Raw genomic sequence first — 23,524 nt, forward strand, 5'->3', positions numbered from 1 at the left:
GCTTCTTGTGAAAAGTGCTGTGAACCTTCTGTAAACAATACAATAATTTATTATTGTGTTTTTAATGATAAAAAAATGGATCCAGAAATGCTTGCAACAAAAGAGCAGTGGTTGTTAAGGACACCTGCTGTTACAAAAGAACTTCCTACAGGAGCTCATTATTCCATAGGTAAAGTCCAAGCTGAGAGACATGCAGAACTGAATCTGAGGTTTGTAGGACCAATAGAAGTTTTAAATATGTACTGAATTTGTCTTTCTCTTTAGATTGGCTGCTGGTGTCTATATTGCAGAAGCAGGTGTTCACGAAATTACTCACATGCTCAAAATGGTGTATAACTGGAATCACCTGGAAAAAATGAACAACAATTGGAAAATCTACTTGATAGAGATCTGGAGAGGCATCCTCAAATGATACTGGCTTGAAGGTAGGCAGGAAATGGACAAAGCTTTGAATAGTGGGTAACATAAATTTTACTGTTCTGTATTAGAATTTTAATATTGCAATCTGTAAAATGGAAAATAGTTTAATTTGTAGCTATTTACTGTCAAACATGGTGCTTTGCAGTCAGGAGTGCCGACACTAGCAAGGAATCTGTCCCTTACCCCATGATCACACTTATCGTGGTGCATTTCAAGAGTAAGGTCTCCTGGCTTGCAAAATGTAAGCTGTTTCCCTTTAAGTGAAAAAATATCCAAGCCCACTTAAGAATGATTTAATAAAAAATGACCTTTTAAAAAAGTAAGTTAAAATTAATATTTAGTTCTTGTATTGTTAATAACTGCTTGCCTCAGAAAATCCCCTCTCCCATGCTTTTCTGTGTGCCTGCTTATTTCAAAAAATGTAAATATCAAACTATATATTTGGTGTTCTAACTCTTTTAATTACAATTTTAAAATTAAATGTGACATTTAATGGATTTTGATATTGACTAAAATGGACCTTTTAAAGTGACATAAATACATAAATTGAGATTGATAAATTTATTTCAGACTACCATATGGGAAGGCTGATTACAAGGGCATGTGGAGCACAAAGCCAATTAAAGATATTCTTACTTCTTGCTGTGGACCATTGCTGCCTTCCCCATGTTCCTTGGAAGCTAAACTGAATAGCATTTACAAAAAATATTAAGCTAAGGGTATCATCATAAATTCTCCCTTTATGTAGTCCTGTTCTCCACTGACAGTCAGATTTGCATCAAAGAACATGACACCAGTGACTTGCTGGCAGCTTAAGTAATTGGGGAAAAAAGTGGTTATTCATATGGAAACAGGAGCTGGCTCATTACAGCCAATCACCTGAATAGCAAATGGTATGGTTGCCAATAGATGGAGAAAAAGGCAAGTCTAGTGGAAAATAGGAGCATTTAAAGGCCAAGAAAAGACATATGGTCTGTCTATGCTTGCCTTATATGCCTGGAAATTATAAATTAAGCTACAATATAGCCCACCACCCTAATGTGAAAATTTTCCATTTTTTCCCATCTTAATCTTAAGAAAATTAGCAGATTTGGCTAGTAACATTGTCTTGTTCTTGTATCAGCATTTAAGTTCTATATGAAAATAATAGTTGAATTGATTATTGTCTAATATTTAATTTTGTTATGGCCATAAAGGATGTACTTTTGAAATAAACTCTTTTTCATAGCTATTGTATATGTGGATCTGTTTTGTCCTTTACAGATGCCTATGTTTCCATGAGGGTAAGCAAGAAAAAAAGAGTGAATAGTTCTTGGCAGCTACTTTTTATAAGGTAAATACTGCGGAGGTGGCTGGAAATTTGTCTTCAAGCACTGCAAACACTTCAATGGCTTTCTTTCTCATTCCTTGTCGGCTGTAGTAATAGTTTTAATTTGTTGTTCTAATGCTCTCCTGTACTTTGTTGTTTCTGTAATGAAATAGGAATCCAAGTTTAAGTAACGCTGGGCTTATTGAGGTGGCTACCTGACTGCTTTTCTGGTAAGGCATTAGGAAATGTTGAGAATATCAAATCTTTTAAAATGTGCTTGTAAGGACACATTTCACTTGAGACATCAAGTTCTCAAACATCTCAGGGCAGTCTGAGTTTTAACAGGACTTTATATGGCCTCAAGACAGTGAAGACTTATAGCCTTTTGTTATGTGTTTGGTTTTTTTTTTTTAATAGATTCTTTATTCTAAACCATCCCATGATATATATAGTCATGTGGAGAACAGATGCTGAATTCTGTCCTTTCTTAAATGCCATGCTCTGAAACTCTGATGGTTGCTCCTTTTTAGTTAGAAATAGTGACAAAATAACCAACACAGGACCATGACAGGAGCTTCCTGGCCCTTATTTCTCCATTTTATGTACCTGAAAGAGTTACTAGAATTTTATTTCTGCTTTTCAGTCATGGGCTCTGAAAATACCGCGTATTCTACATATTCCAAAGTTTCTTTGATTGTGACTGAAAAAAACCCAAACAAAACTCTGCTTAGCTGGTAGTTAATTTCTGCCTTCATTGTAGTGCTATAGGAGCAACAAAGCTTAAAGTTTTGTTTTGAGCAAACTTCAGATTTAATGGAGGAACAGTGGACAGTAAAATGAAGTATTACAACTAACATACATTTAAGATTTGATATGTGATAGGTCTTGTCAAAGCCATGGAATTCGGGGCTGCATAAAAATACATATATACTTACCTGAAGTAATTGCATCTACAGCGTTTCTAAAATGGGTCAGCTGGAGACAGAGTACACTTGCAGTTCTTACCCCACCCTCACCAGCGCGGGGTCCCTTCACAAGTACCTCAGTTCTTCTCTTTCTTGCTCTTTCTCTGCAGGTAAGTGGCCTGCTGGCTTCATTTCCCTGTTTTATTTCAGCACAGGCACAATCAAATCATCCCAACTGGAGACCCTTCTGACAAGCAACTGCAGAAATGAAGATTTTAAATCCACTCTAAACCTGACACATGTCCCATATAGTTATTTTGGGTTTTCGGAGGTACAGGGCAAAGTAAATGTTTGCACAATTCTGAAAAAACACTGCTAGGAAAAGTTCTTAAGAAGGTATCTCATTATTCTGGGGTCACCCTGCACCCAAAGTAGAAGAAATTTTTATTTCTAGTAGTTTCATCTTGGTGAGTTTTTTCAATCAGATCCATAAATCATCCCATAACTCTTCAATGAAGCCTTACCAGGTAAGACCAGACTAGGTAACCAGAATCTTTCCCCACCAGTATACACTGGCATCCCTCATATACTGTAGCTCCAATTAATGGTAGTAGAAGTTACACTTGTAAATTCCCCCACGCATTAATGAGTGAACAGACCCCCTCTGTTTAGTTAACCATCTTCCAGTTACCTGGCACTTTCCCCATCCCTTGTGAGATCTCAAATATTTAATTAAAGCCTTTCCTTTTTTTTCCTTTTCCTTTTTTTTTCCTCCCCCCACTCTCCTTCATTCAGTTTGTTGAGTTGTAATTCTTGTTGGCCTGATGCCTTGGCAACATTCAGCACTTCTAATTGCCTGTATAGTCTGGCCTAGTCATGGAGCCTTTTAACTTTCATTCAGGCTTCCAGCAGCATCAGCCTCACTGGTCACAAGCTTCCCACTCAGGTTCCGTTCACAGCCCTTTTGCTGATTACTTGTTATGTATTTAAAGAGCTCCATACTGTTTATTTCATTTCCTGTTTGAGATAGTCTGTTTGCTTAATTTTTTTCTATGCTAATTTAATTTTAAACATATAGGGCTGTCTTCCTGGTCAAACAAGCCAGAATTTTGCATCCATATGCTACGTTAAATAATAATAAAACAACAAATAATAGTCAATGCTTTCTACTTCTATAATGTCTACCATTCAATGATCTCATAGCATTCTTATTTTACAAGTGGTAAAATGGTGTCAAGAGACATGAACTACTTGTTAAACAATATGTATGACATCTGTTACAGAGCCAGACACAGGATTGAATAGTTGGGTTTTCACTAATAGCAGTTAGTCTAAAAACTGCAATATGCTATAGGAATTATTAGGTTAAAATATGCTTCAACAGAGTGGGCTGTACCCTGGTGGAGACATGTATTGTAGAGACTTTTGTTCTCAGAATATCATCTTTATTGGCATGTAAGGTGCAGAACGGAGAGGGGAATCCAATGGATATTCATGTAGGCTCTCTAAAGGTTAGTAACCTGTGTAATTATAATTCATGTTGATTTTAGAGGCACTATTATTAATCACAAATAGCCTGGTGCATTTTTTGTTTCATTTTGTTGTCTGTGTTAAGATCTAACATTCCCAAATCCCTTTGATTTCAGCAAACCTCTGGTTTACGATGGCTACAATAATCATTTATGTCTCTGCAGAGATAATATGCTAATGTTATGACGTATGATAATATTTTCTGAATGTGTTCTTTTTCAGTGTCAAACAGCACACAGAGATACATTGAAAGTAGTCACTATAATTCTTGGTATTTGAGGTTGCCCATGCCCAGCAGCTGATCGTGGCTCTGTGCCGTGAGGGCTGCTAGGACCTCATCTATGGCCAAGGTCCAATTCCTCTGATCACTCTGCAGGAGTCAATAGCTGATTTAATGCTTTCAGAAAGTGCATGCTTATATTCACTGTTGCTGTGTACTTAAAGGAACACGTTACCTATGTGCGTTCTTCTTCCCAAGGTCAGAACGCAAGGGCAAAGAAGAACCAACGCAGTTGTATCGGTAGCAAGTGTGAGTGGAGGCCAAGCTCGAAAAAAAGAAGGAACATTCTCTGCTGGCTGGGGTGGGTTCCCTAACACTGTGGTAAGCATGGTGAAATGATCTTTCATGGTTTTCAGGAGTGAAATCAGATTAGTTCTTCTGGTGACACAAAGTTTACCAGGGACTCCATAGAAATAACAAGGTGGACTTGAAAGCTAACAGCGAGATACGTGTAAGTAAAAAATGTTATACAATATCCTTGAAAGAAAAATCTTAAAATGAAATCTGATTGTTTCCTTAAGAACAAATCAAATTGTGATCGTGTCTGAAAAGCAGTAATATACAAAACAGCTTGCTACAAATACAGGCTTTCATTTGTAACACAAATGTACGTCCAATTATTTCTATATTTCAACTTTCTTGACCAATGTGTATTTTGAGCCATGTGCTAAGCATATCTTGGTGCCCATGGCTGCATCTGGGCTTCTTTTGGATGAGGACTGTGTGGGTTTTTGAACAATAGTCTGCCAAGCAATGCATCATGAATCCTAATTGTTTTAGAAAAGAGTTGTTCTTTTTCTTCAGCAAATACTGTCGTATCCACGTTATTAACATATATATATATATAATAGTTTCAAAAATCATTCTCAGTTTGAAGAATTCTAATGCTTCATACAGTGATTATGCAAAAGTCTCATGTATAAGCAATACCGATGTTACTGGAAGCGCTTCTTACAGAGTCCAAATATAGCAGATCAAATCAAAACTGTGCTACATCTTAAGCAACTGTTGACCCATTTCCATATCAAATTGGTTTCTGTTATAGAAGACTTTGCTTTTCTTTTGGAGATATTTACTTTCACTGTTCTAGCTCAAGTATAGTAACAGCACATTTTATTCTAAGGTTATTTAATAATCAGTAATTTTTTTTTAACTTGGTTTATTAACAGTTTTCTAATTAAGAGTCTGTCATAATAAAAAGCTTGTTTCTGCTCCGTGGTACGTGAATGTACCACCGGCTCCTGTAAAATCAGTTGCCATGATTCAGCACACGCAGGAAGCTGGTGTTAGGTGCTATGCCATGTGCAGGATGCCCACCAGTTGGCTTGATAAGCTCAGTCCTAAATATCTAACTTAAATAAACTGAGGCGAGGAAATTCTATATTTAAATTTTCATTTTGCCCCTTGTTTATCCTGCATTTTTTTGGGGGAGGCAAGTGGTGGGGGGGGTCAGCACAATTAATAGACTATGGTATATCAGTCAAATTTGAGAGATTGCTATAAATACCTAGAGTAGGAAGAAGGTGAGTTGTTAGAGGTGTAACTTGTTTGTGTCACTTTGTTAGAACATTAGCAGTATCTCAATATAGATTTCTTTTTTGGCTTCTAATGGTCTATGCATTTCACCAGGGAGAGGATGGGGAGAATGTGTCAGTGGTGTTTTTCTGGCATGAACTGCCATTCCCTTTGGTGGCTCCTGGAGTCTGCCTGGGTGGCAGCGGTCCCTCCGGAGGGATTGCTGCCAGGGCTGGCTCTCTCTGCTGCCACGTTTCCTAGAGCGTGCCATTGTGTGTGGACATCAACGTAGCTGACGTTGCTGAATACTGAATCCCAAGCCCAAGTGATGTTTTAAAGCAGTATTTACTTTAAAAACAAAACAAAACAAATATAAAATATACAAAAATATACAATATACAAAAAGTGTATAGCCCAGGCAGCAGGCTTGCCAGTGCCTGTGCTCCAAATAATCTATTATGCTGAATATGATCAAGCCACACGTATAGAATTAATTACATAATATGAACAATATTTGAATGTTACTAGTAAATTTGCTTTTTTGCAATGGCTGGTATTTTTTTTTTAAAATTTATTTTATGTGTGTATAAAAGTCGAAGCATCTTAGACAACAAGATGCTTGTTTGACACATAAGTGTCATTCACACTATAAACACTACAGTATATAATATTATTTGAAGAATAAATGTAATAGATTGTTTAGGTGATTTTGATACCTTAACAGTGGTTCTCTGCTGAGGTTCATAGATTTTTTTGTCATCCATGACCGTACAAATGTACAAGAATATAATCTGTAAACTTAATATATTTGTACTTCTGCAGTCTTTCCTTTGAAAAGTGGTGTCTAGTCATTTGGGAGAGCAGTGCTAACACCAGAGCTTTTAGTAATAACTAAACATCTTTTCTGGGGATATGGTTTTATATGCCACCTCTCAAAAGACATTTCTGATCTATGTTAGCAGAAGCTATTCTTTCCTCCCCAAGCTCAACATCGGTATGTTAAATATAGAAATGACAAACATGTGTGGTTTTATGTCTCATGTCAAAGATGATGTCTTCAGAAAGCACAGGCGTTTCCATTACAATGCCAGGGCAGGGTACAGTATTAGCTGACAGGCATGAGAATCCTCTGCAGGGTCTGTCCTCATGGCAGAACTGAGGTTACAGCCTGCTCCAGCCTCCCTGGAGCTCCTGCTCTTCAGTGGTGCTGAGCTCTGTATCCCCCACCTCTGCAGGACCTCCAGGGGCATGGGGCTGCTGAGGGCCTGGAGGGCCACGAGAAAAACTGCCTGTCCTGACAATAACCTGTAAGGGAACATTTTCATATCAGAGAATGCAGATTTCTTGAGAATGGCTTTTTAAATGGAGGAAGGTTTGAGGAAGCAAGCAGTGTCAAGAAACTTAGCTGATTCCTGAAGGTTCCTTTCCAGGCTGGTGTTCTAGCTTTATGTTAAGGCGTGTATCAAGTTGCTCTCATAACTGGACAGTTTTAGATCCTCTCTGTCTTACTGATAATCCTTTTAAGGCTGAAGGACACAAGTTTGTTGTTGACTTGCTCCTGTAAGAACCCCAAACATCCTGATGGAAACTCAAAACCTGTGAGGTTTTGAAGCTACTGTATAAGCCTGGGCTTATCATCTCCAAGTTTCTCAGAGTAAGTGGCCAGTTATAATTCTGGTCACCACTGATTATTGGGCTTATTGTAACTATAAGTGGCTGTGATTAATTACGTTATTGTAATTGCTATTTTACAGTGCCAGAGAAGCAACCCTAACATTATAATCATATTTTAGCTTATCTCTGGCTGCACACTGTGAGTATGCAAGATGTATTTGGGAATTTTATGGCAAATGCCAGCTAGGGGAAACCAGAATCTAGGCTTAGGTATCTAGCATTTTGTCTCTGTGGATTACAAATCTATCTGAAAGCAGGGAGAGAGAAACAAATCCTTTCGTAAATCAAAGTGGTATTCTCCAGCTGGAATCCTGTTATACATCATCATGTACAAATACTATTTTTAGTGAACTCCTCAGATTAATGGCTGTTTTCAAAATGTTCCACTGCACTTGGCAAAATGAAGAAAAGAACCCAATGTAATTGAAAAATTCTTTGGAATAAATAAAACAGCTGTCATTAGCATTTAGCTTCATATATCATAAAACCTATTTATGTTCAGGTTTGGCGATTATGCAACTTGAGTCATTCTTAAATCAGAGACATGGATCTGAATCACAGCTAAACAACTCACTTTTGTTTTCCTTCGGGGATCTTCAGCCTGGCTTTGTTCAATGAAACTGAATATGCCACATTAGAGCACAAGCAGATGATTACCAACAATGTTTATTGATGCTACCACTAAGAGAAAATGGCAGACTGATATAAAATAAAGAGACTTAGCAGATGGGATATTGGCATTTGAATTGGTTGAAATAGATTACTGATTTTACCCCAAACCTGCCCTTTTATGAACACTACAGTATCGTCACTTGTTGTAGAACTGTAAATCATATTCATCCTTATAAAATTATTTCCTGTTCCAACCCAGAGTATTTATTATTATATATGCAAACATGATTTTATTATCAGGGGAATCTAAAGCAAGGTTCCTTTTTAGAGCTCCTGTCAGCACTGACTTGAGACATAAGCTGCTAGCATAGACAGTTAGATTAAAAGAAATATTTATTGTTTCTAGGCATCCCCTTAATATAAAACCAGCAAAAAAAGAGATCTGCAAACATAATTAAACACATGGCTCTAATTGAAATCAATGGGAATCCGAAGCAACATCAAGGAGCCTGACTTTCAGTAAGCTCCTGTGACTGAGTGATGCCGAGAACCACATGACCCTGAAAAGGGATTCAGGGGCAGAGCTGAGATCTGCTTTGAGTCTGGTAAAAACAAAATGCAGATGCAGAATAGGCTAGGATAAATGTGAGAAATTAGGGAGTTTAGGCTCTCTGAATCTGGCTCTAGGTGCCTAAATAAGGCTGTAAAATCTTGATTACGGTAATTCTCATGGACTCCAAGCTAGTGTGAGGAGCCACGTGATGATTGATCAGCACTTTGGTTTTAACATTGAGCATTTTGTGCTATGAGCATCCAGCAGGGCCTGAGGGCTTCATTACCCTTTGTTGTGGGTCAAGACGTCCTTTACGTACAGATCATCAAAGCAGTCCAGACTCATCAATATTTTTCTGGAGGCTTTTTGCACTGGATATGGTTCTTGATGTATTTGAATTAACAATGACCCTTAGTATCCAGGATGATTCATCACAATTGCCAATGCATATTTATAGCAGCAAAAATTCATTCAGTGCTAGTCAAGGAAATCGTGTGTGAATTTAAGTCCAGTTGGCAAGGTAGTACAGTATCTGAAATGTTGGCTGTGCAGCAGCTGTCATTCTATGCCAATCTATTCTATCATACAGTAAGCAGGTGGCTCACACATATTGTTTTTACTACATATCATTTTAATTTTGCAATGTCTCACTGAAATAGGAAATGTGTGCTACTGATTTCAATAAGATTTTCTTTATTGAAGCCAGGAGAGCATGTTAATAGCATGCAGCAATTTACAGTGTAGTTGAAGTAATACAGCAGCTGGTGAACCTGTTTATTCCCTATGGCTGTAGTTGTATATCAGTCTTAAGTGTAGCTAATTAACTTCTATTCATTAGAGATTTTACATAAATTCAAGCAGGAAAGAGAAGACAAGCCTCAAACACTTTGTGTTCCTTCAGCACCCTTTTGTGATGCCATACTGCAGCAGCCCATCTCCTCTGGCAGACACGTGATGTCCTCAGGCCAGCCGAGGGGGGACTCTGCGCTCCTCTGTGTTTCTGAGACTGGTAATTTTTTTGAGGACTTAATCTGCTAAAGGAAGTGTCTTTATTGTGATGCTGCGTGCTAGCTGTCGTGTGTGATAATGGTGTCTCCATGTACTACAAAAATGACAGTTTTCCCCACGCAGCCCCTTGGTGATTTGCCACTTGCCAGCATTAGTGTTCATGTGGGTCAGGTGAGGCTGGCAGGGCAGGCTGTGACAGAGTCCCACTGGGAGCGTGCCTGTGCAAAATGTTTCTGGTATTTCATGGTCACCTCGGCTTGCTTGATTCTCAGGACATTTCTTAGCCTCATGTTATTTTGTTTGGACAAATAATGCTTTTCTTTTGCAATAAGCAGGAACTCTGACTCAGTTTTAGTTTCTGTTTATTATTTTAGTTTTTGGATACTTATTGGCCTGGGAAAAAATAAATTTTGTCTGATTGTAACTTCTATTTATGTTACAGAACCTACTTGTAAGACATATATTTTTGTGGAAATTAGTGTTGATAGAACTGATAATGTATTCTATTTTCTTTTCCTCTTGTAACTGTTGGTTTGCCTTTCATTTAGAAAGGATATCGAGAGCAGAGCCCTTATTTTGGCGAGGTGTTTCAAAAGTATATTATCTGAGGAGCTTATTAGGTAAAAAAATTACCCAGCTTAAAATAACAAAAATAATTAATGTGAATCACGAAGGAGAAAGAAGTAATTCCATATAGTGTATTTCTTTATTTTGCCTCTATCTCTTAGGTTAAATTCAAGATACGCATTTTAGTGAAGATGAGTTTTGCCCAGGTGAGCCACAAAGAAGTAATAGCTTACCTGACTTCTCCTGCTAGATTTTTCATTGTCCCATTCTTCGTGTTCACTTGGTCCTTCTGCTCTCATGTGTTTGCTGAATGTCTCTTGCTTCCTCTGACTCTGTGTTGTCTCCTATGTCCTGCAAACTTCTTTCACTCTCCCCTCCTCTCTGCTGGTGATTTATTTACTTTTCATGGCCATGACGCTTTGCCTGTTCACGGGTCATTTCAGGCTCAATGTCCAGTTCCCCTGAAAATCCCACTGTGGCTTTTACGCTTTTCCAAAACAGAAGCATTGAGGCTAAATATGCGATCAAATGAAGGATCACCGTCAGCCTCTTTTCTAAAATCCGCTATTCTCTGCGAGTTAGTACAGCATCGTTCCTCTCCGCCCCGAGCCGCCGCTGCCCGGCTCCGCAGCTCCCTGCAGTTGTGCCGTTTGGCCGCTGTGTGGCGCTAAAGCCCACGGCACCGGCGGCGCTCGGAGCGGTCCGGGCTCGGGAGGCTGCGAGCCGCGGGGCGACACCCGAGACGGATTTTCGCGTGACTGGGAAGGGAGGTTCAACAGATGCAAACCTGTAACAGGCACATCCTACATATCTTGGACATGTCGCCTCTAAAGCTGCTTTTGGGGAGGAATTTATCCCAAGCCTTGCTAAGGGATCATTCTAGAACTGCTGAAGAATACTTCCGACAATTTTTTAAAAATTTGTTGACCTTAATTCTTAGCTTCAAGCAGGTGCAGTATATTTTTAAAAGCACCATTCTTCTGGAAGTCCTGTATCAATGTGAATTTCAAATAAACTTTCTCAATTTAGTTTAGAGAATGTATGGAGAAAAGCTGTAAGTACTGTTGAACAACCATGACGTTGTTTTTAGAAATTACTTGTGATCAACAATTCATATTTTGCAATACTCCATAATTCTGGGAAAATTTTGTGCAATTTAAAGTTATTTTGAGACCCAGCTCCTGTCTGCTTTAAAGGTAAGGTTTGATCAAAGGCTTTTAATCTTCCTTCAAAAAGAAATATCTCCTGCTTTTATTGTAGGAACCCTGCTTTTTTGACTAGCTCATGACATGAATGTTACATTCAGTTTTCTTTAGAGGTCAAGATCATCTGTGCTTTATTTGAACAAAACATTTGGGACTTGACCTTAGACAGCTGCATTTTGTGTTTGACAATTTTTACTGGCGCTTAAGTCAGAGCTGGATTTGGCACGTGGCCCTCGATCACTGTGCTGAGGGCAAGACTAAATTCTCAGCTCTGACCTGAAATTCTGGAGATGTAGTTGTAATATGTGCTTAAAAGTGAAACTCTGGGGACAACCATCAATTTCATGATGTGATGGTCTTGTTTCAAGGTGTGACTTAGATGCAGCAAACACAAAGCTTCTATCCCTCTTCTTATTTTCCATCTTTCCCTGTGACACTGCAGCCATTCAAATTTATTTAATCTTAGTACACTAAATCAGTTTCTGAGTGTCACACGGAATTGCCTTTGTCTTTTAATCCTGTCTGAAGTGTGGCAGGACACATGGTAATATCAGTATCTTACTGTTTTTCGTACTTGATCAAACTTCAGTTATTGATTTGTGTATACAAGTGCCATGCCCTATTTATTTCGTTACTAATCAAACTGTGTATTATTAATTTCTCTTCACAGCTGGCAGATGGCTGTTAGCTACAGAAGGAATTTAAGAGGGATGGTTAGCCACACACATTACTTTCTGTCACCTTTTACCTGCACACTGCTGCACTGCCTTGCTTCTTCACACAACTTCTTGAGGCAGGTAAGAACTTTTTCCATTTAAGTGAAACTGAGTCAGCTGGACATACGGTCTAGCAGTATCTGGAAAATTAAGGGTTCTATAATTATCTACATACACTTTGAAAGGAAAAGCCTTAACTTTATGGCTAAGTTTGAGGTGGATTTGTAATTTAAAAAAATGTTACTCTCTCTTGGGTTGATTTTTATCAGGGAAGGGTAAAGCAACTTCAATTTATTGCAGGGTCTTTCAACTCTGTGTTTGGCATCAACTTTTTCACTGGCTCTGTGTTAGAGATAGGGGAAGGTGAGACCCGAATTCTGCACCTTGTTCAGCAGTATGGAATGAGCACTATGGAGTTGACACCTCCTTCGCCGTGTCTGGCCACTAGCTAGCAAATATCACAAGCACAACCAGTGACCAATATGTTTGCTGTTGGAAACCTCCCATAATAATGCCATGGAAGAACAACAGTTAATCCAACGTCTTGCATTCATACACTGCAAAGATTATATGTTTTTACTGTGATTTTCAGTGATGAAAGAAAAATCTGTATGTATGGACACATATATCTATAAAAATAAATAGCTCTTAAAATAAACTTGACTGTATGCAATGACAGATGAGATTTACTGCAAGGACCCTTTTGTCAAGTGTTCTGAACTTGTCAGGCCTCCATCTGTGGTTACACAACCAGCTTATTCTTGTAGCTCTGCATATAATATTTCAGATAATTCACCAGTATATGGAGTTTCAGACTAACGTGGAATTGCCTTTTGACATGACTCTAAAGTTCTTTGCCCTAAGGTTTGTGGCTTTGTGCAGTTAGAGAAAGCTGTGCAAAGTACATTTTGTGAATTGAGACAAGCTGTTCTTGTGATGTAATCATGATTGTGTTAAATGACCATAGATGGTGGCCATATTCCTGTGTCTTGGAGTTCTTCATGTTTTCTCTACGGATGAAATTCAGATATGGATTCTTTCTTTTTTGGCAAATTCATTAGTAATTGGAAAATCTGCCTTACCTTCCTTCTATTTAATATCCCCAGTAGGTTTTCATTACAGTGTGAAAGGTTTTCATATATTTAAGCCAGCCTGGTGATACGGTCCTGAATTGTCCTGCCTGGAAAATGGGCAATTTATTACAGGCACTTCGCAAGGGAGAGAAAAATGTCTTCCATTAAATTGTTTTTTACTACCTCTAGGCATTAAATTATATTCTTTTCTGATTGATGGTAGCCTTGTGATTTGGACAAACAGCAGCAATCGGCTAAGGTGAAAATGTACTCACCCGAGGATTTGCGCAAGAACTAAAAGAAATGGCAGAACCTGTGACAGTTACTCCCAAGGGTATCTTGTTTTTCTTTTTATATATTAGAAAATCTGTTTAAATTTTGTTATCAAAATTCAGTATTGAATAAAATATTAATCACATATTTTCACACCCTTATAATTTTTCTCATCATGAGGAAATGTCAAAGCTTCCATATTGAATTTGCTAAAGCCCCTTTCAGTAATTATTTGAAGTTTTTGAAGATGACCTACAGAATCATGTGGAAATGCATTGGTGTGATCTTAGTTTTATTTTCTCCTTTTGAATGATCTCAAAACATAAATCATCATGGAAAATCTTGCAGGGAGTTTCTGATCAGTTAGGCTGTCATGGTACATACCAGGGAAATGGGAGTTAGACTAATTCCTCTAGAGTAGGACAGTTTACAGTGTTCTTGGTGTCACTGCAGTTCCACTGTCATCTTAGTAATTTAGGTGTGGATCAGATATGACTGAGTGTGCTGCAGTGACAGAAATAGAGTTATATTTTCTGAAATAACACCAAGAAATATAGCAAGATATAAACAATCTCCAATGCTAGGAGGACTGGCATGCAAAAACGTGCTCTTCCCCTGAACATGTTAACCTCCTGCAAACCCTGAATATGATTCAAGTTGTGTAGTTGTAGCTTGGTCTGAGAAACTTAAGTCTATGGACAGAAAACACCTCTCAGTGCTGTAGGCAAAATGTCCACAGCTGAACACGTGGTTTTTTCATGAGGTCTAGCAAAAGGCAACAAGCTTCAAGCAAAATAGAGGTTTTACAAAAGTGGTCCAGCTCTGATGCCAGACATTAGAGATGTGACTATCTTACAGCTGAGACCTGCAGGATCATCCTGATGACCACTGATTCTTAGGGTAAGGCGAAACAATTTGTTCTCTTGAGAAGACTCTGACTTCTATGCACTTTCCATTCTCTCTGTTATAAATGCTTCTTGAGGTAACTTGGGATCAAGAGTTGCCCTTGGTGTCCCTCTTCTCTTGCCTTTGATGCACTACAGCTTCCCCATGACAGTTTCCTCTTTTTGGGAATGAGGACACTGGGGGAAAATTGTACCATGGTCTTGTTTTGATATGCACATGTCAGAGTGGGAACCACAGGAGATGAGAGGCTATCTTTGTAACTTTAGCCAGTTTAGATATTAGTGTCCCACAGTCTGAAATGTTAAGCACAGTTTATGTCATAATTTTGGTCAAGGCTTTAATCATTCCATCCCTGTTTTCTAAACATGCAGCCTGATGCCAAGGCTAAATTACGTGGCAGTGCCTCAAGACACGTTTGCAACAGTGCAGTGGTCTCAGTGTGATATTTATGTTCGATGCTTCAGGTGGTCCTGCTAACCTCACATTTTCACTTTAAGGTATCTTCATGTGTGCAGTGAGAGTATTAGAGGAATTCTGGAAGCTTTAGTGGCTTCTAGTCCTGCTGGCAGGTGGTAAAATATTTCACCTGTGTCAACGTGTTGGCCACAATTTTTGGGAACAGGCAATGATTTCTTAGATTAGGGCACAAGTACTGGCATTTCTGGGTGTAATGCAATGGCTACAGAGTGGATTTGCAGCTGGGTCCCGACAATTACACATCTATGAATAATGTGGTATTTGCAGAAATGTAAAGAGATTGCATGTGCTAAATGGCGTCTCTGTCTTTTTAACAAAATCTATTAATGGTTTTAAGGACCCTATAGGTAAATGAGATCCAGAAACCCTACACTTGCTGTCTTAGTAGTCCATAGGCATGCAGATAAGATTTTTCAGAACTCTGATAAGAGCTCTTTACTGCTTTGGTAAGAGTGCATATAAACCATTTTATCTATGTGTCTAATGTTACAAAAACAATTCCTGAGTATTGTCATGTTAGTACTCCTCAGTTTTCTCTTTATAACTGAAATTTTAATATTTCCTTTTTTTTTTTTTTTTTTTTTTTTTTATTTCAAGGAGGAAAGTGCAGGGGTATTTGAGCTTAAAGATTCTTATCTTAAGCATAAGTTTTGAAACCAGTTCTATGGCTGGTGTGTCTACCTTTGGTCAAAATTGGATAAATAATTGGAGTTCAGACGTTATGCTGCTATTTACTTTGTAAATAATCTCTCTTTTTTCATGTGTAATGCAAGGAAACTTGGAGGGGGTTATTCTGACAGTGATAGATGACTCAAATGTGGCTAAAGATATCTGAGAAAGTTGTGTGAAATCCTTTTGAAGTTTTTGGAGAGGAATAAGTCATGAATCATCTTAAATATTTACCTTTGGGAGATGTGAGTTATTATAGCTGAGAAATGTCTTTTTCTGTATATAAAATATATATTGCTCTTGGAAATTTAGGCTGACCATGCTGTAAGTATATAATTTGAACAGACTTCAGTTTGTTGATCTTCCTCTGTGTACTGGGGGCCCAAAACCAGAGCACTGTTATTTCAGACGTGGCTTTGTGAGCGCCAGGGGGAATAATTCCATTCCTGCACTTGCTGGCTGTGATCTTGCTAATTCATCCCATAGAGCTGACCCATCCCAGGTACAGGACTCTGCACTTCTTGCTAAACTTCAGGAGGTTTCTGTCAGCCCACTCCTCCAGTTTGCCATGAACTCTCCATGGGCCTCAGGAGGGCTCATTCTGTCCCACCATGGTGGTCAGCAATGTTAAACACTTGAAGCATTAGACACAGGATCCATCCCAAAACTGACTGGAAATGAGCACCACTTGCACACTAACTGTCTGCAGTTAGGTTTTGGATCACTGGTCGCTACTCTTTAGGCTGAAGGTGTCTTCCTAATGAGGCAAAATTCTTACAAAACCAAGGAATTGGTATCACTGGCTTCGTGAGGCTAGTAATTCAGTGAAGATTTCACTTTCTGTGTCCCAACTGCCTGCCTATTAGGGAACAGGGATGAATTTTTTCTCTTTGCACAATTTAAAAGCTCAGCTTTAAAGTATTTATCTTTCAAGAGAATAGTTATTTTTTTGTAGCTATTCTTTTCAAATAGTTCCTTTTTAAATTCCTGCTTTTGAATTGAGTTGGCTACTTCAGTAAGGAATGCACTTTCATGTCACAAACCCCATTTGACTGTATTGGAGTTCTGCCAGTTTACACCAGCTGCTGCTCTTGTGAAATGATCCTGGATTCTGGATTTCAGGTAAGATTTTTTTGCCTGGAAATGTAGCATGTGGAAAAATAAGAAGGACATGTATTTCTATCTCATTAGTAGGCCAGTATAAACACAGTGAAAGTTTTCCGTCTATGTAGTGGTTAGAGTAGCAAAACTGACAAAGGTGGTATTTTGAAACAAAAGAAGCATTTTTAAAGCCAATACTGTCTAATTATTAATAACGTATTACATGTGGGTCTAGTTTTTGTGAAAACCTAGTATGGCACTGCAAATTATGAAAATAGTAAAACATGCTTACAATGAAAATTGTCATGTGATGTAATTTCTAATGTATTTATTTAAAAAATCTTGAATATGGCAAAAAGACCGCTTAGGGTGTAAGGAATGTGTGATTAGAAAGTGTAGTAAATATTTGTGTTCATTCACTCTTATTTGGCATCTCAGAGATGTTGATGTTCCCAAAAGAGGAGAAAATAATCTTACCTGCTAAGCAAGCTTCGTGATATCAGGGTTGGGTTCCTATCAAAGGTGACGGGTAGAGAGGGAGCTAGACTGTCATCTCCATAAATTACCTGTTTCACTGCTTTGATTTACTGTGAAACTTCAGGGTTACATGCAGCCTAGACTGGGATTTTTATTGAAATATTTGTAATTTTTGTAGCCATGTTTTCAAAATTGTAATTAAAAGACAATTTTCTATGCAGTTTTTATCCTCTCTCCTTTTTCTCTATTCAGATTTGAAGTGCTTTGAATGAACTTTGTATTTGGAAAACCTGAGGAGGAAGTGGAGTCTGCTGGGAGTAATTGATTAAGCCAAAGCAGTGTTGCAAAGAATCTCCTCAGTTGCCTGCAATTCAAGACAAAGTTGAAAATCCCAGCAGTTGGATAATGGCTCTGGATAATGCATCTTACCCAAGATGTAATGAGAAAAATGGCTACAGCATGACACAGCTTAGTGCTTCTCTTTCTGGGACTAACACGGATAGCTTTCGTGTCTTAGGTACGTGCATCAAATATGTATTTTACATAGTTATTTCTATAGTTTCATGAATACCTCCAGAAAAGCTTCTGTCCGAAGTTTTGTGCCTTTGGCTCAATCACAGTAAGACCACATGATCAGTCTGGTCTGTCATGGAGGCTGATAAACTCTCTGCTGAAGTGATTACAGCATGAGGCAAGCGCCAGACAAAGAATCTGACTAGCATTTAAAAGCTGAAAGTGGATACACGCACTTTGTAACATTTACTGTAGTGTGTACTTGCAAATTTCAAATATTGCAAAAAACCAAAGCTGCAGCCAGCCTCATGCAACTCTCCTAATAACCATCCTCTGACCCTGTAGATGCCCCAGCTAGGAGCCCTCCTTGCAGCACAATGCGTAAGGGAACAATCATGTTCCTCGATGTGAAAAACGGGGCGATGCAGAGGTCAAAGGCGGATAGCCTGGCTTCCTACCGCTACACTGTCAGGCTGAGTTTTGTAATATTGTGGTGTTCCCGTGCAAATTGGAAACTTCAGAGGAGCCAAGATGGTGCAGAGAAGGATTAGAAGCAGATAATTAGAAGCACCATAAAGGAAGAGAAGGATTAACATAGTCCTCACCTGTGTAAGGAAACCAATGAAAGAGGACTTCTTGGCCTTGAAGTAAGACACGTAGCAAAATCCAACCGCTTGAAGCTCAGTCTAGATATATGTTGTCTTTCCTCTGTAAGAGACATGTTTAGTTAGAGTTTGCTGTTGGAGTAACTGAGCAAGAAGCAATATATTATCCTCCCCTGCAGGTTTTAAATTAAGATTGCGTAGTCTTTCTGGAGGATTATTTAGGTCAGTGACTAATCAGGGCCTGATTCAACATATTTTATTTACAAAGCAGGATTAAATGGATGATATGTCTGAGGAACTTCTTTCACTTGAAAAATGAGCCTAGAAAGAATGGCTATCTTAATAATTAGCAAACTAATATAATGATTAATTACATATATTAAGAGTCTCTAACACATCTTAATTGTAGTTTAGATTTCAAAATAGTATTCTCTAATATTTACCTTATAGCAAAAGTCAAAGGCCTAGTTTAGAGTCAGAATACCATAAAATTAATGATCTTTGGTAGAGGATCCATTTTGGGGAAAATTAGGAAAGTGACAAATATTTGGTGCTCTTTACCAACACAGCTTGTCTCCCTGTGTCATAGGAGTAGTAGGACTGGGCTGTAGACACAAACATATTTCATTGGCATTACTTCTTTTGGCTGAACAATGTGAGAAGTTATATTAGTGAAACAATTATTAGAGTACTTTTTTTCCCATTTGAATGTCAATAGGAAAAAAGAGACTTTGTTGCATTTGAAGAACACATCCCAATCAGTACTGAATCTTTTTGGATTCATATTTCAAATGAATTAACTTAGAGTAAATTATTTCAGGCAGAGTATATTAGCAAAAGAAAGAGCTGCTAAAGAGCCATTACCACTTTCCAATCAAATGAGAAACATAACTGAGTACCACCTGTCACAAAGGCAGTACAGTGATCCAGATGGTTATTTATCTTCACTTAGGGAGGAAGAGTGGAGAGAGGAAACGCTGCTGCCAGAATTTGTGTTTTTCCCCTCCCCCCTTATACCTTTTTAGTTAGGTAATAGTTTCTCTCCTTATGGAGAAAAGAATGTCTTAGGAATAGGTTGTATGAATAGGATGTTCCTCATCATATGTAAAGGTAGTTCACATCTCTTTTTTAGTAGCATGAAATGCAGTTTGAGAGATCCACCCATTAGTATTTCATCTTCTGTGGTCAATAAGACAAAAATGGAATGAAAAGGATTTTGACTGCTCGAGTTATTTTGTTTCCCCCATAATCTCCCACACCCCAGAAGCTTAGAAATAGTTTTGCTGTTTTGCTTGAAATAGAAATAACCAGGAAGAAGCAGAAAATAATTTGCAATTTTAAAAAAGGTTTCCCTCCATTAAAAAAATATGTTTATGATAAATATGCACAGTATGAGCATTCAAATTAATGTGTATTGTGCATGCATTTTATTTACCAGTGTATTTGAGGCTCGAGCTTAGGCAGGAATCAGGAGAGGGCAAGCTGATTTAACCCCAGCTCTTTCTGATTTTGAATATTGTGTGAAATTGTTCACTATGTTGCTAAAATCTACTGGCAACCACGTTAGGTCTGACAGAGTGCAGGTTCTTTTTGGAATTAAGAACATGCTGAGACTATTGGACATAGATACAAGCAAGTGAATGTAGGCTTCAAGCATATTTCTGCTATGGGGACATTTGAAAGTAAATAGTTCTCATGTTCAGGTTTGTAACTAATAGCTCTGTGGAGTTCACTCTTGCTTAGTAGCTATTCCCACCCCCCTCCATCCTGGTAGAGTGACATATTTTATGGCTAAACTGGGAGATGAGCCAATACTCCCAGGATGTCTTTCTAGAACAGGAATTGTATTCAGAGAAATGGCTTAAATAAAGCATTTCTTTTAAATTATAACTATATATTGATCACAAAATGAAAACTGACAAAAAGGTTTGACAGTAAAAATGTGAGTGCTACTGGGCCAGTAAGTGACGCTAGGACTCTGACAGCTTTTATGCACATACAGAAATACACCCATATACATGTAGTATCACTTATTATGTCAGAATACCTTCTTGGAACTTAGGTGGAGAAAGTACCTGTCACTCCTGATAATTAGGAAGTGCTCTTTAAGAATAAAACCAAACTTTTATTACAAAGACTTACTAAGAGAAGTATTGTAAGACCTCTAATGAACTTGAACTCTGATTTCTAGGTCTTCATTATTGCTGCTGCTTCTTATCACACATCTATTTTTGCATAAACAGGGCTATGTCAGTGATGCTCAAGACAGTGGGAATTATTTGCACCCCTGACCATTTTAATGTCAAGCTCAGATAGATGGGTATGTGCCTCCAAGATCTTTGCTACATGCCTACAAAGTACTTTGAGAATGTTCTGAGCCTTTTGAATTCAGCTCAGCTTATATATAAAACATACCCCTTGTGAACAGCTTCTGAAGAACAAAATCTCTGTTCAGTGGGGCTTAGCACCTTGACCATGACTTGAGAGAACATCTGAGTTACTGGCTTGCTGCAGGCCAAAGGGGTAAAAGGCAGTTTGAGGAAGGAGAAGAATATTCTCTCAAGGGAGAAGAATAAAATTCAATTTTTGCTGTCTTTAATTTCTCATAAAAGATGACACCAGGCAGGGATCAGGTCAGTTTCTGACATAAATTCAAAATGTTATTGAACAAGAACAATATTTCCCTCTTTTTCCATTGACGTTTGCTTTAGGAGCTTTATCACTGTAAAAGTAAATGTAGACACTATTTCATTTATCCAATGCACTAGAAATATATATAAAGAAAAAAAATTAGTCTGACGAATAGGACACAAAATTATTTGTTTTAATAGCATATTCTAAGCATTCTTGATCTTACAACTTAAGTGTATCTGCATGTTGTGATTTCACACCTGCTTTTGTGATGAAGTTTCTCCAATTATTGATGATTTGAGAACTCTCTCTTTTTAACTTACCTTCATGTACAAAAGCTTGAAAATAACACCTTGTGTGCTAAAAGCTGAAACTAGAAATTAAGCCTGCTTGTTTTAAAATTCCACAAATTTAAAGGTATTTCTTTTGGGATCCTGTTTTTCACTGTGAAGTGTTGGGGAGCACTGTCATGTACACAGCATCTGAGTTACTTTTGGGCTTTGCATTTATTAGATGTGTCTATGTGGATGAATGTGTTTTGAGGGAATATTTTGGGTAGTGAAAGATGTGTAAATGCCATTGAAGAAGAATTGCAGTACCTACTGAAAAAAATGCTCTTGAACAAGCTTGAAATATTTAGGCAGAGAAGACTAAGGTGCTTATACTAATATTCATTGAAATAACTGCCTATGGACTGAAAGCTTTTGGTCTTCCCTAATTTCACAGGTGGTATATTCACTTTAAATCTCTTTTCTTCAAAGGAGGAAAAGCACTTTTAAGCACACTCTTTCCCAGCTTCATCATGACTTTCATAGCTTAAATATAAGCTCCTACAAATAGGGTTTTACTGACACAGCCTTACCTCTACTGACCTGAATGGCCCCCTATGTTAATTACTGTAGATCTGTAATCATGTTATGAAAATACACATTTGGCCTTTGTCCCAGAACCTGGCCCATATCTGTTGTCTGTCTTTCCGTACCGTGTTAAGTGTATGTGTGGCTTTAAAGAACAAATTCTAAGTTGTAACTCAGAAAAATAGCCCCCTTCTTTGTAAGAATCAGCTTTGGCTCCCCTTTCCTTCACACTGCTCTCCCAGCTCTGTGCCTTGCTTGGCTGATGTACAAATAATTCAACCTGGAAGATCTCTGGGAGACTTGAAGAACATGTCCCATGGCAGAGGAAATTAATCAGATTTAGTGAAGCTGTTTATTGATCTACTTTTAGACTGCAAAGGATATCCAAAATGTAGGGCATGGCCTGCTGCTTTGGCAAGGAAATTAATGTTAACAGGGAGAAAGAAGTTTACTTACTAGTTTATTTTTCATATTCAGATCTCTGTCCATTTTGATTTTTATGCACACAGGTTTGGACGGGCATTTTTTTTTGAAGATATACTGGGAAGTAATGAAAATATAAACGTCTTTCTTCTCTAGCTCAGTTGTTTTGGTACGCAATGTCACACTTGTTCTTAGCAATACAAGTACTGTGGGGACTCAATCTCTTTTTCCCATTTGTACAGCAAATTTAGGCTTTGACAATCATTTGTGTAGCTTGTTGGGGTTTTGGTACAGCTGAATGTAACCACTGAGATGCAGAGCCAGATGGACTAGGAGTAGCCAAATGTATAGCAGGCTTGGATGATAAAATTGGGTGAAAAAGAGGGTAACACTCCTATTAATACGATACCAAAAAAAAAAAAAAAAAAGAAAAAAAAAAAAAAAAGAGTATTCTGATATGTTTATGATTTTCAGGTGGAAAGGGATAATGGGGTTATCATCGTGGGGAGAGGCCTAGAACTCTCTTTTGAAGGTGCTGTCTGTAACTCAGGGTCAAAGTTGGGCAGGACTGAGTGAAGGGTCACTGTTCTCTGGTGCTCTCCTGGTGCTGGCTAGCTCAAATCTCGTCCCAAGACTGAGCTGAAGCAGCAGTTGCTGGGGAGCCTGCGGCTGAAGCTTGGTGTAAAGCGCTAAACTCCAGAGCCGTGTGTGATGTTTTCCATAGTCTCACCCGGCGGGCAGCGGGGCCCGGTCCCTCCGCTCCCCGCTCCTATTGCAGCGCCCGCGGGGTGCCGGTGTGCAGGGGCGAGGCGGGCCCGGCCTGCGGCTCCCGGCGGGGCAGCCGCACCGCTCACCGCGCATCCCGCATCTCTCATCCCGCACCCCTCATATCTCATCCCGCACCCCTCATATCTCATCCCGCACCCCTCATATCTCATCCCGCAACCCTCATATCTCACCCCGCACCCCTCACCCCGCATCCCTCATCCCGCATCCCTCACCCCTCATCCCTCACCCCGCACCCCTCATCCCTCACCCCGCACTCCACATCCCTCACCCCTCATCCCGCACCCCGCATCCCTCATTCCGCACCCCTCATCCCGCATCCCTCATCCCGCATCCCTCATCCCGCATCCTTCATCCCGCATCCCTCATCCCGCATCCCTCACCCCTCATCCCTCACCCCGCATCCCTCACCCCTCATCCCTCACCCCTCATCCCTCAT

At 38.8% G+C, this 23,524-nt stretch overlaps 1 long non-coding RNA gene across 1 annotated transcript; it reads left to right on the top strand.

Moving 5' to 3' along the window:
• The first annotated feature begins 293 nt into the window (after positions 1 to 293).
• LOC120755346 (uncharacterized) lies at positions 294 to 4,742 on the top strand. Its single transcript, XR_005701741.1, has 3 exons — positions 294 to 425; positions 1,684 to 1,753; positions 4,643 to 4,742. It is a non-coding gene; the product is annotated as an uncharacterized LOC120755346 (long non-coding RNA).
• Positions 4,743 to 23,524: the final 18,782 nt, after the last annotated feature.

This window comes from Hirundo rustica, chromosome 7, assembly GCF_015227805.2.
Source record: "Hirundo rustica isolate bHirRus1 chromosome 7, bHirRus1.pri.v3, whole genome shotgun sequence".
Lineage (NCBI taxonomy): Eukaryota > Metazoa > Chordata > Aves > Passeriformes > Hirundinidae > Hirundo > Hirundo rustica.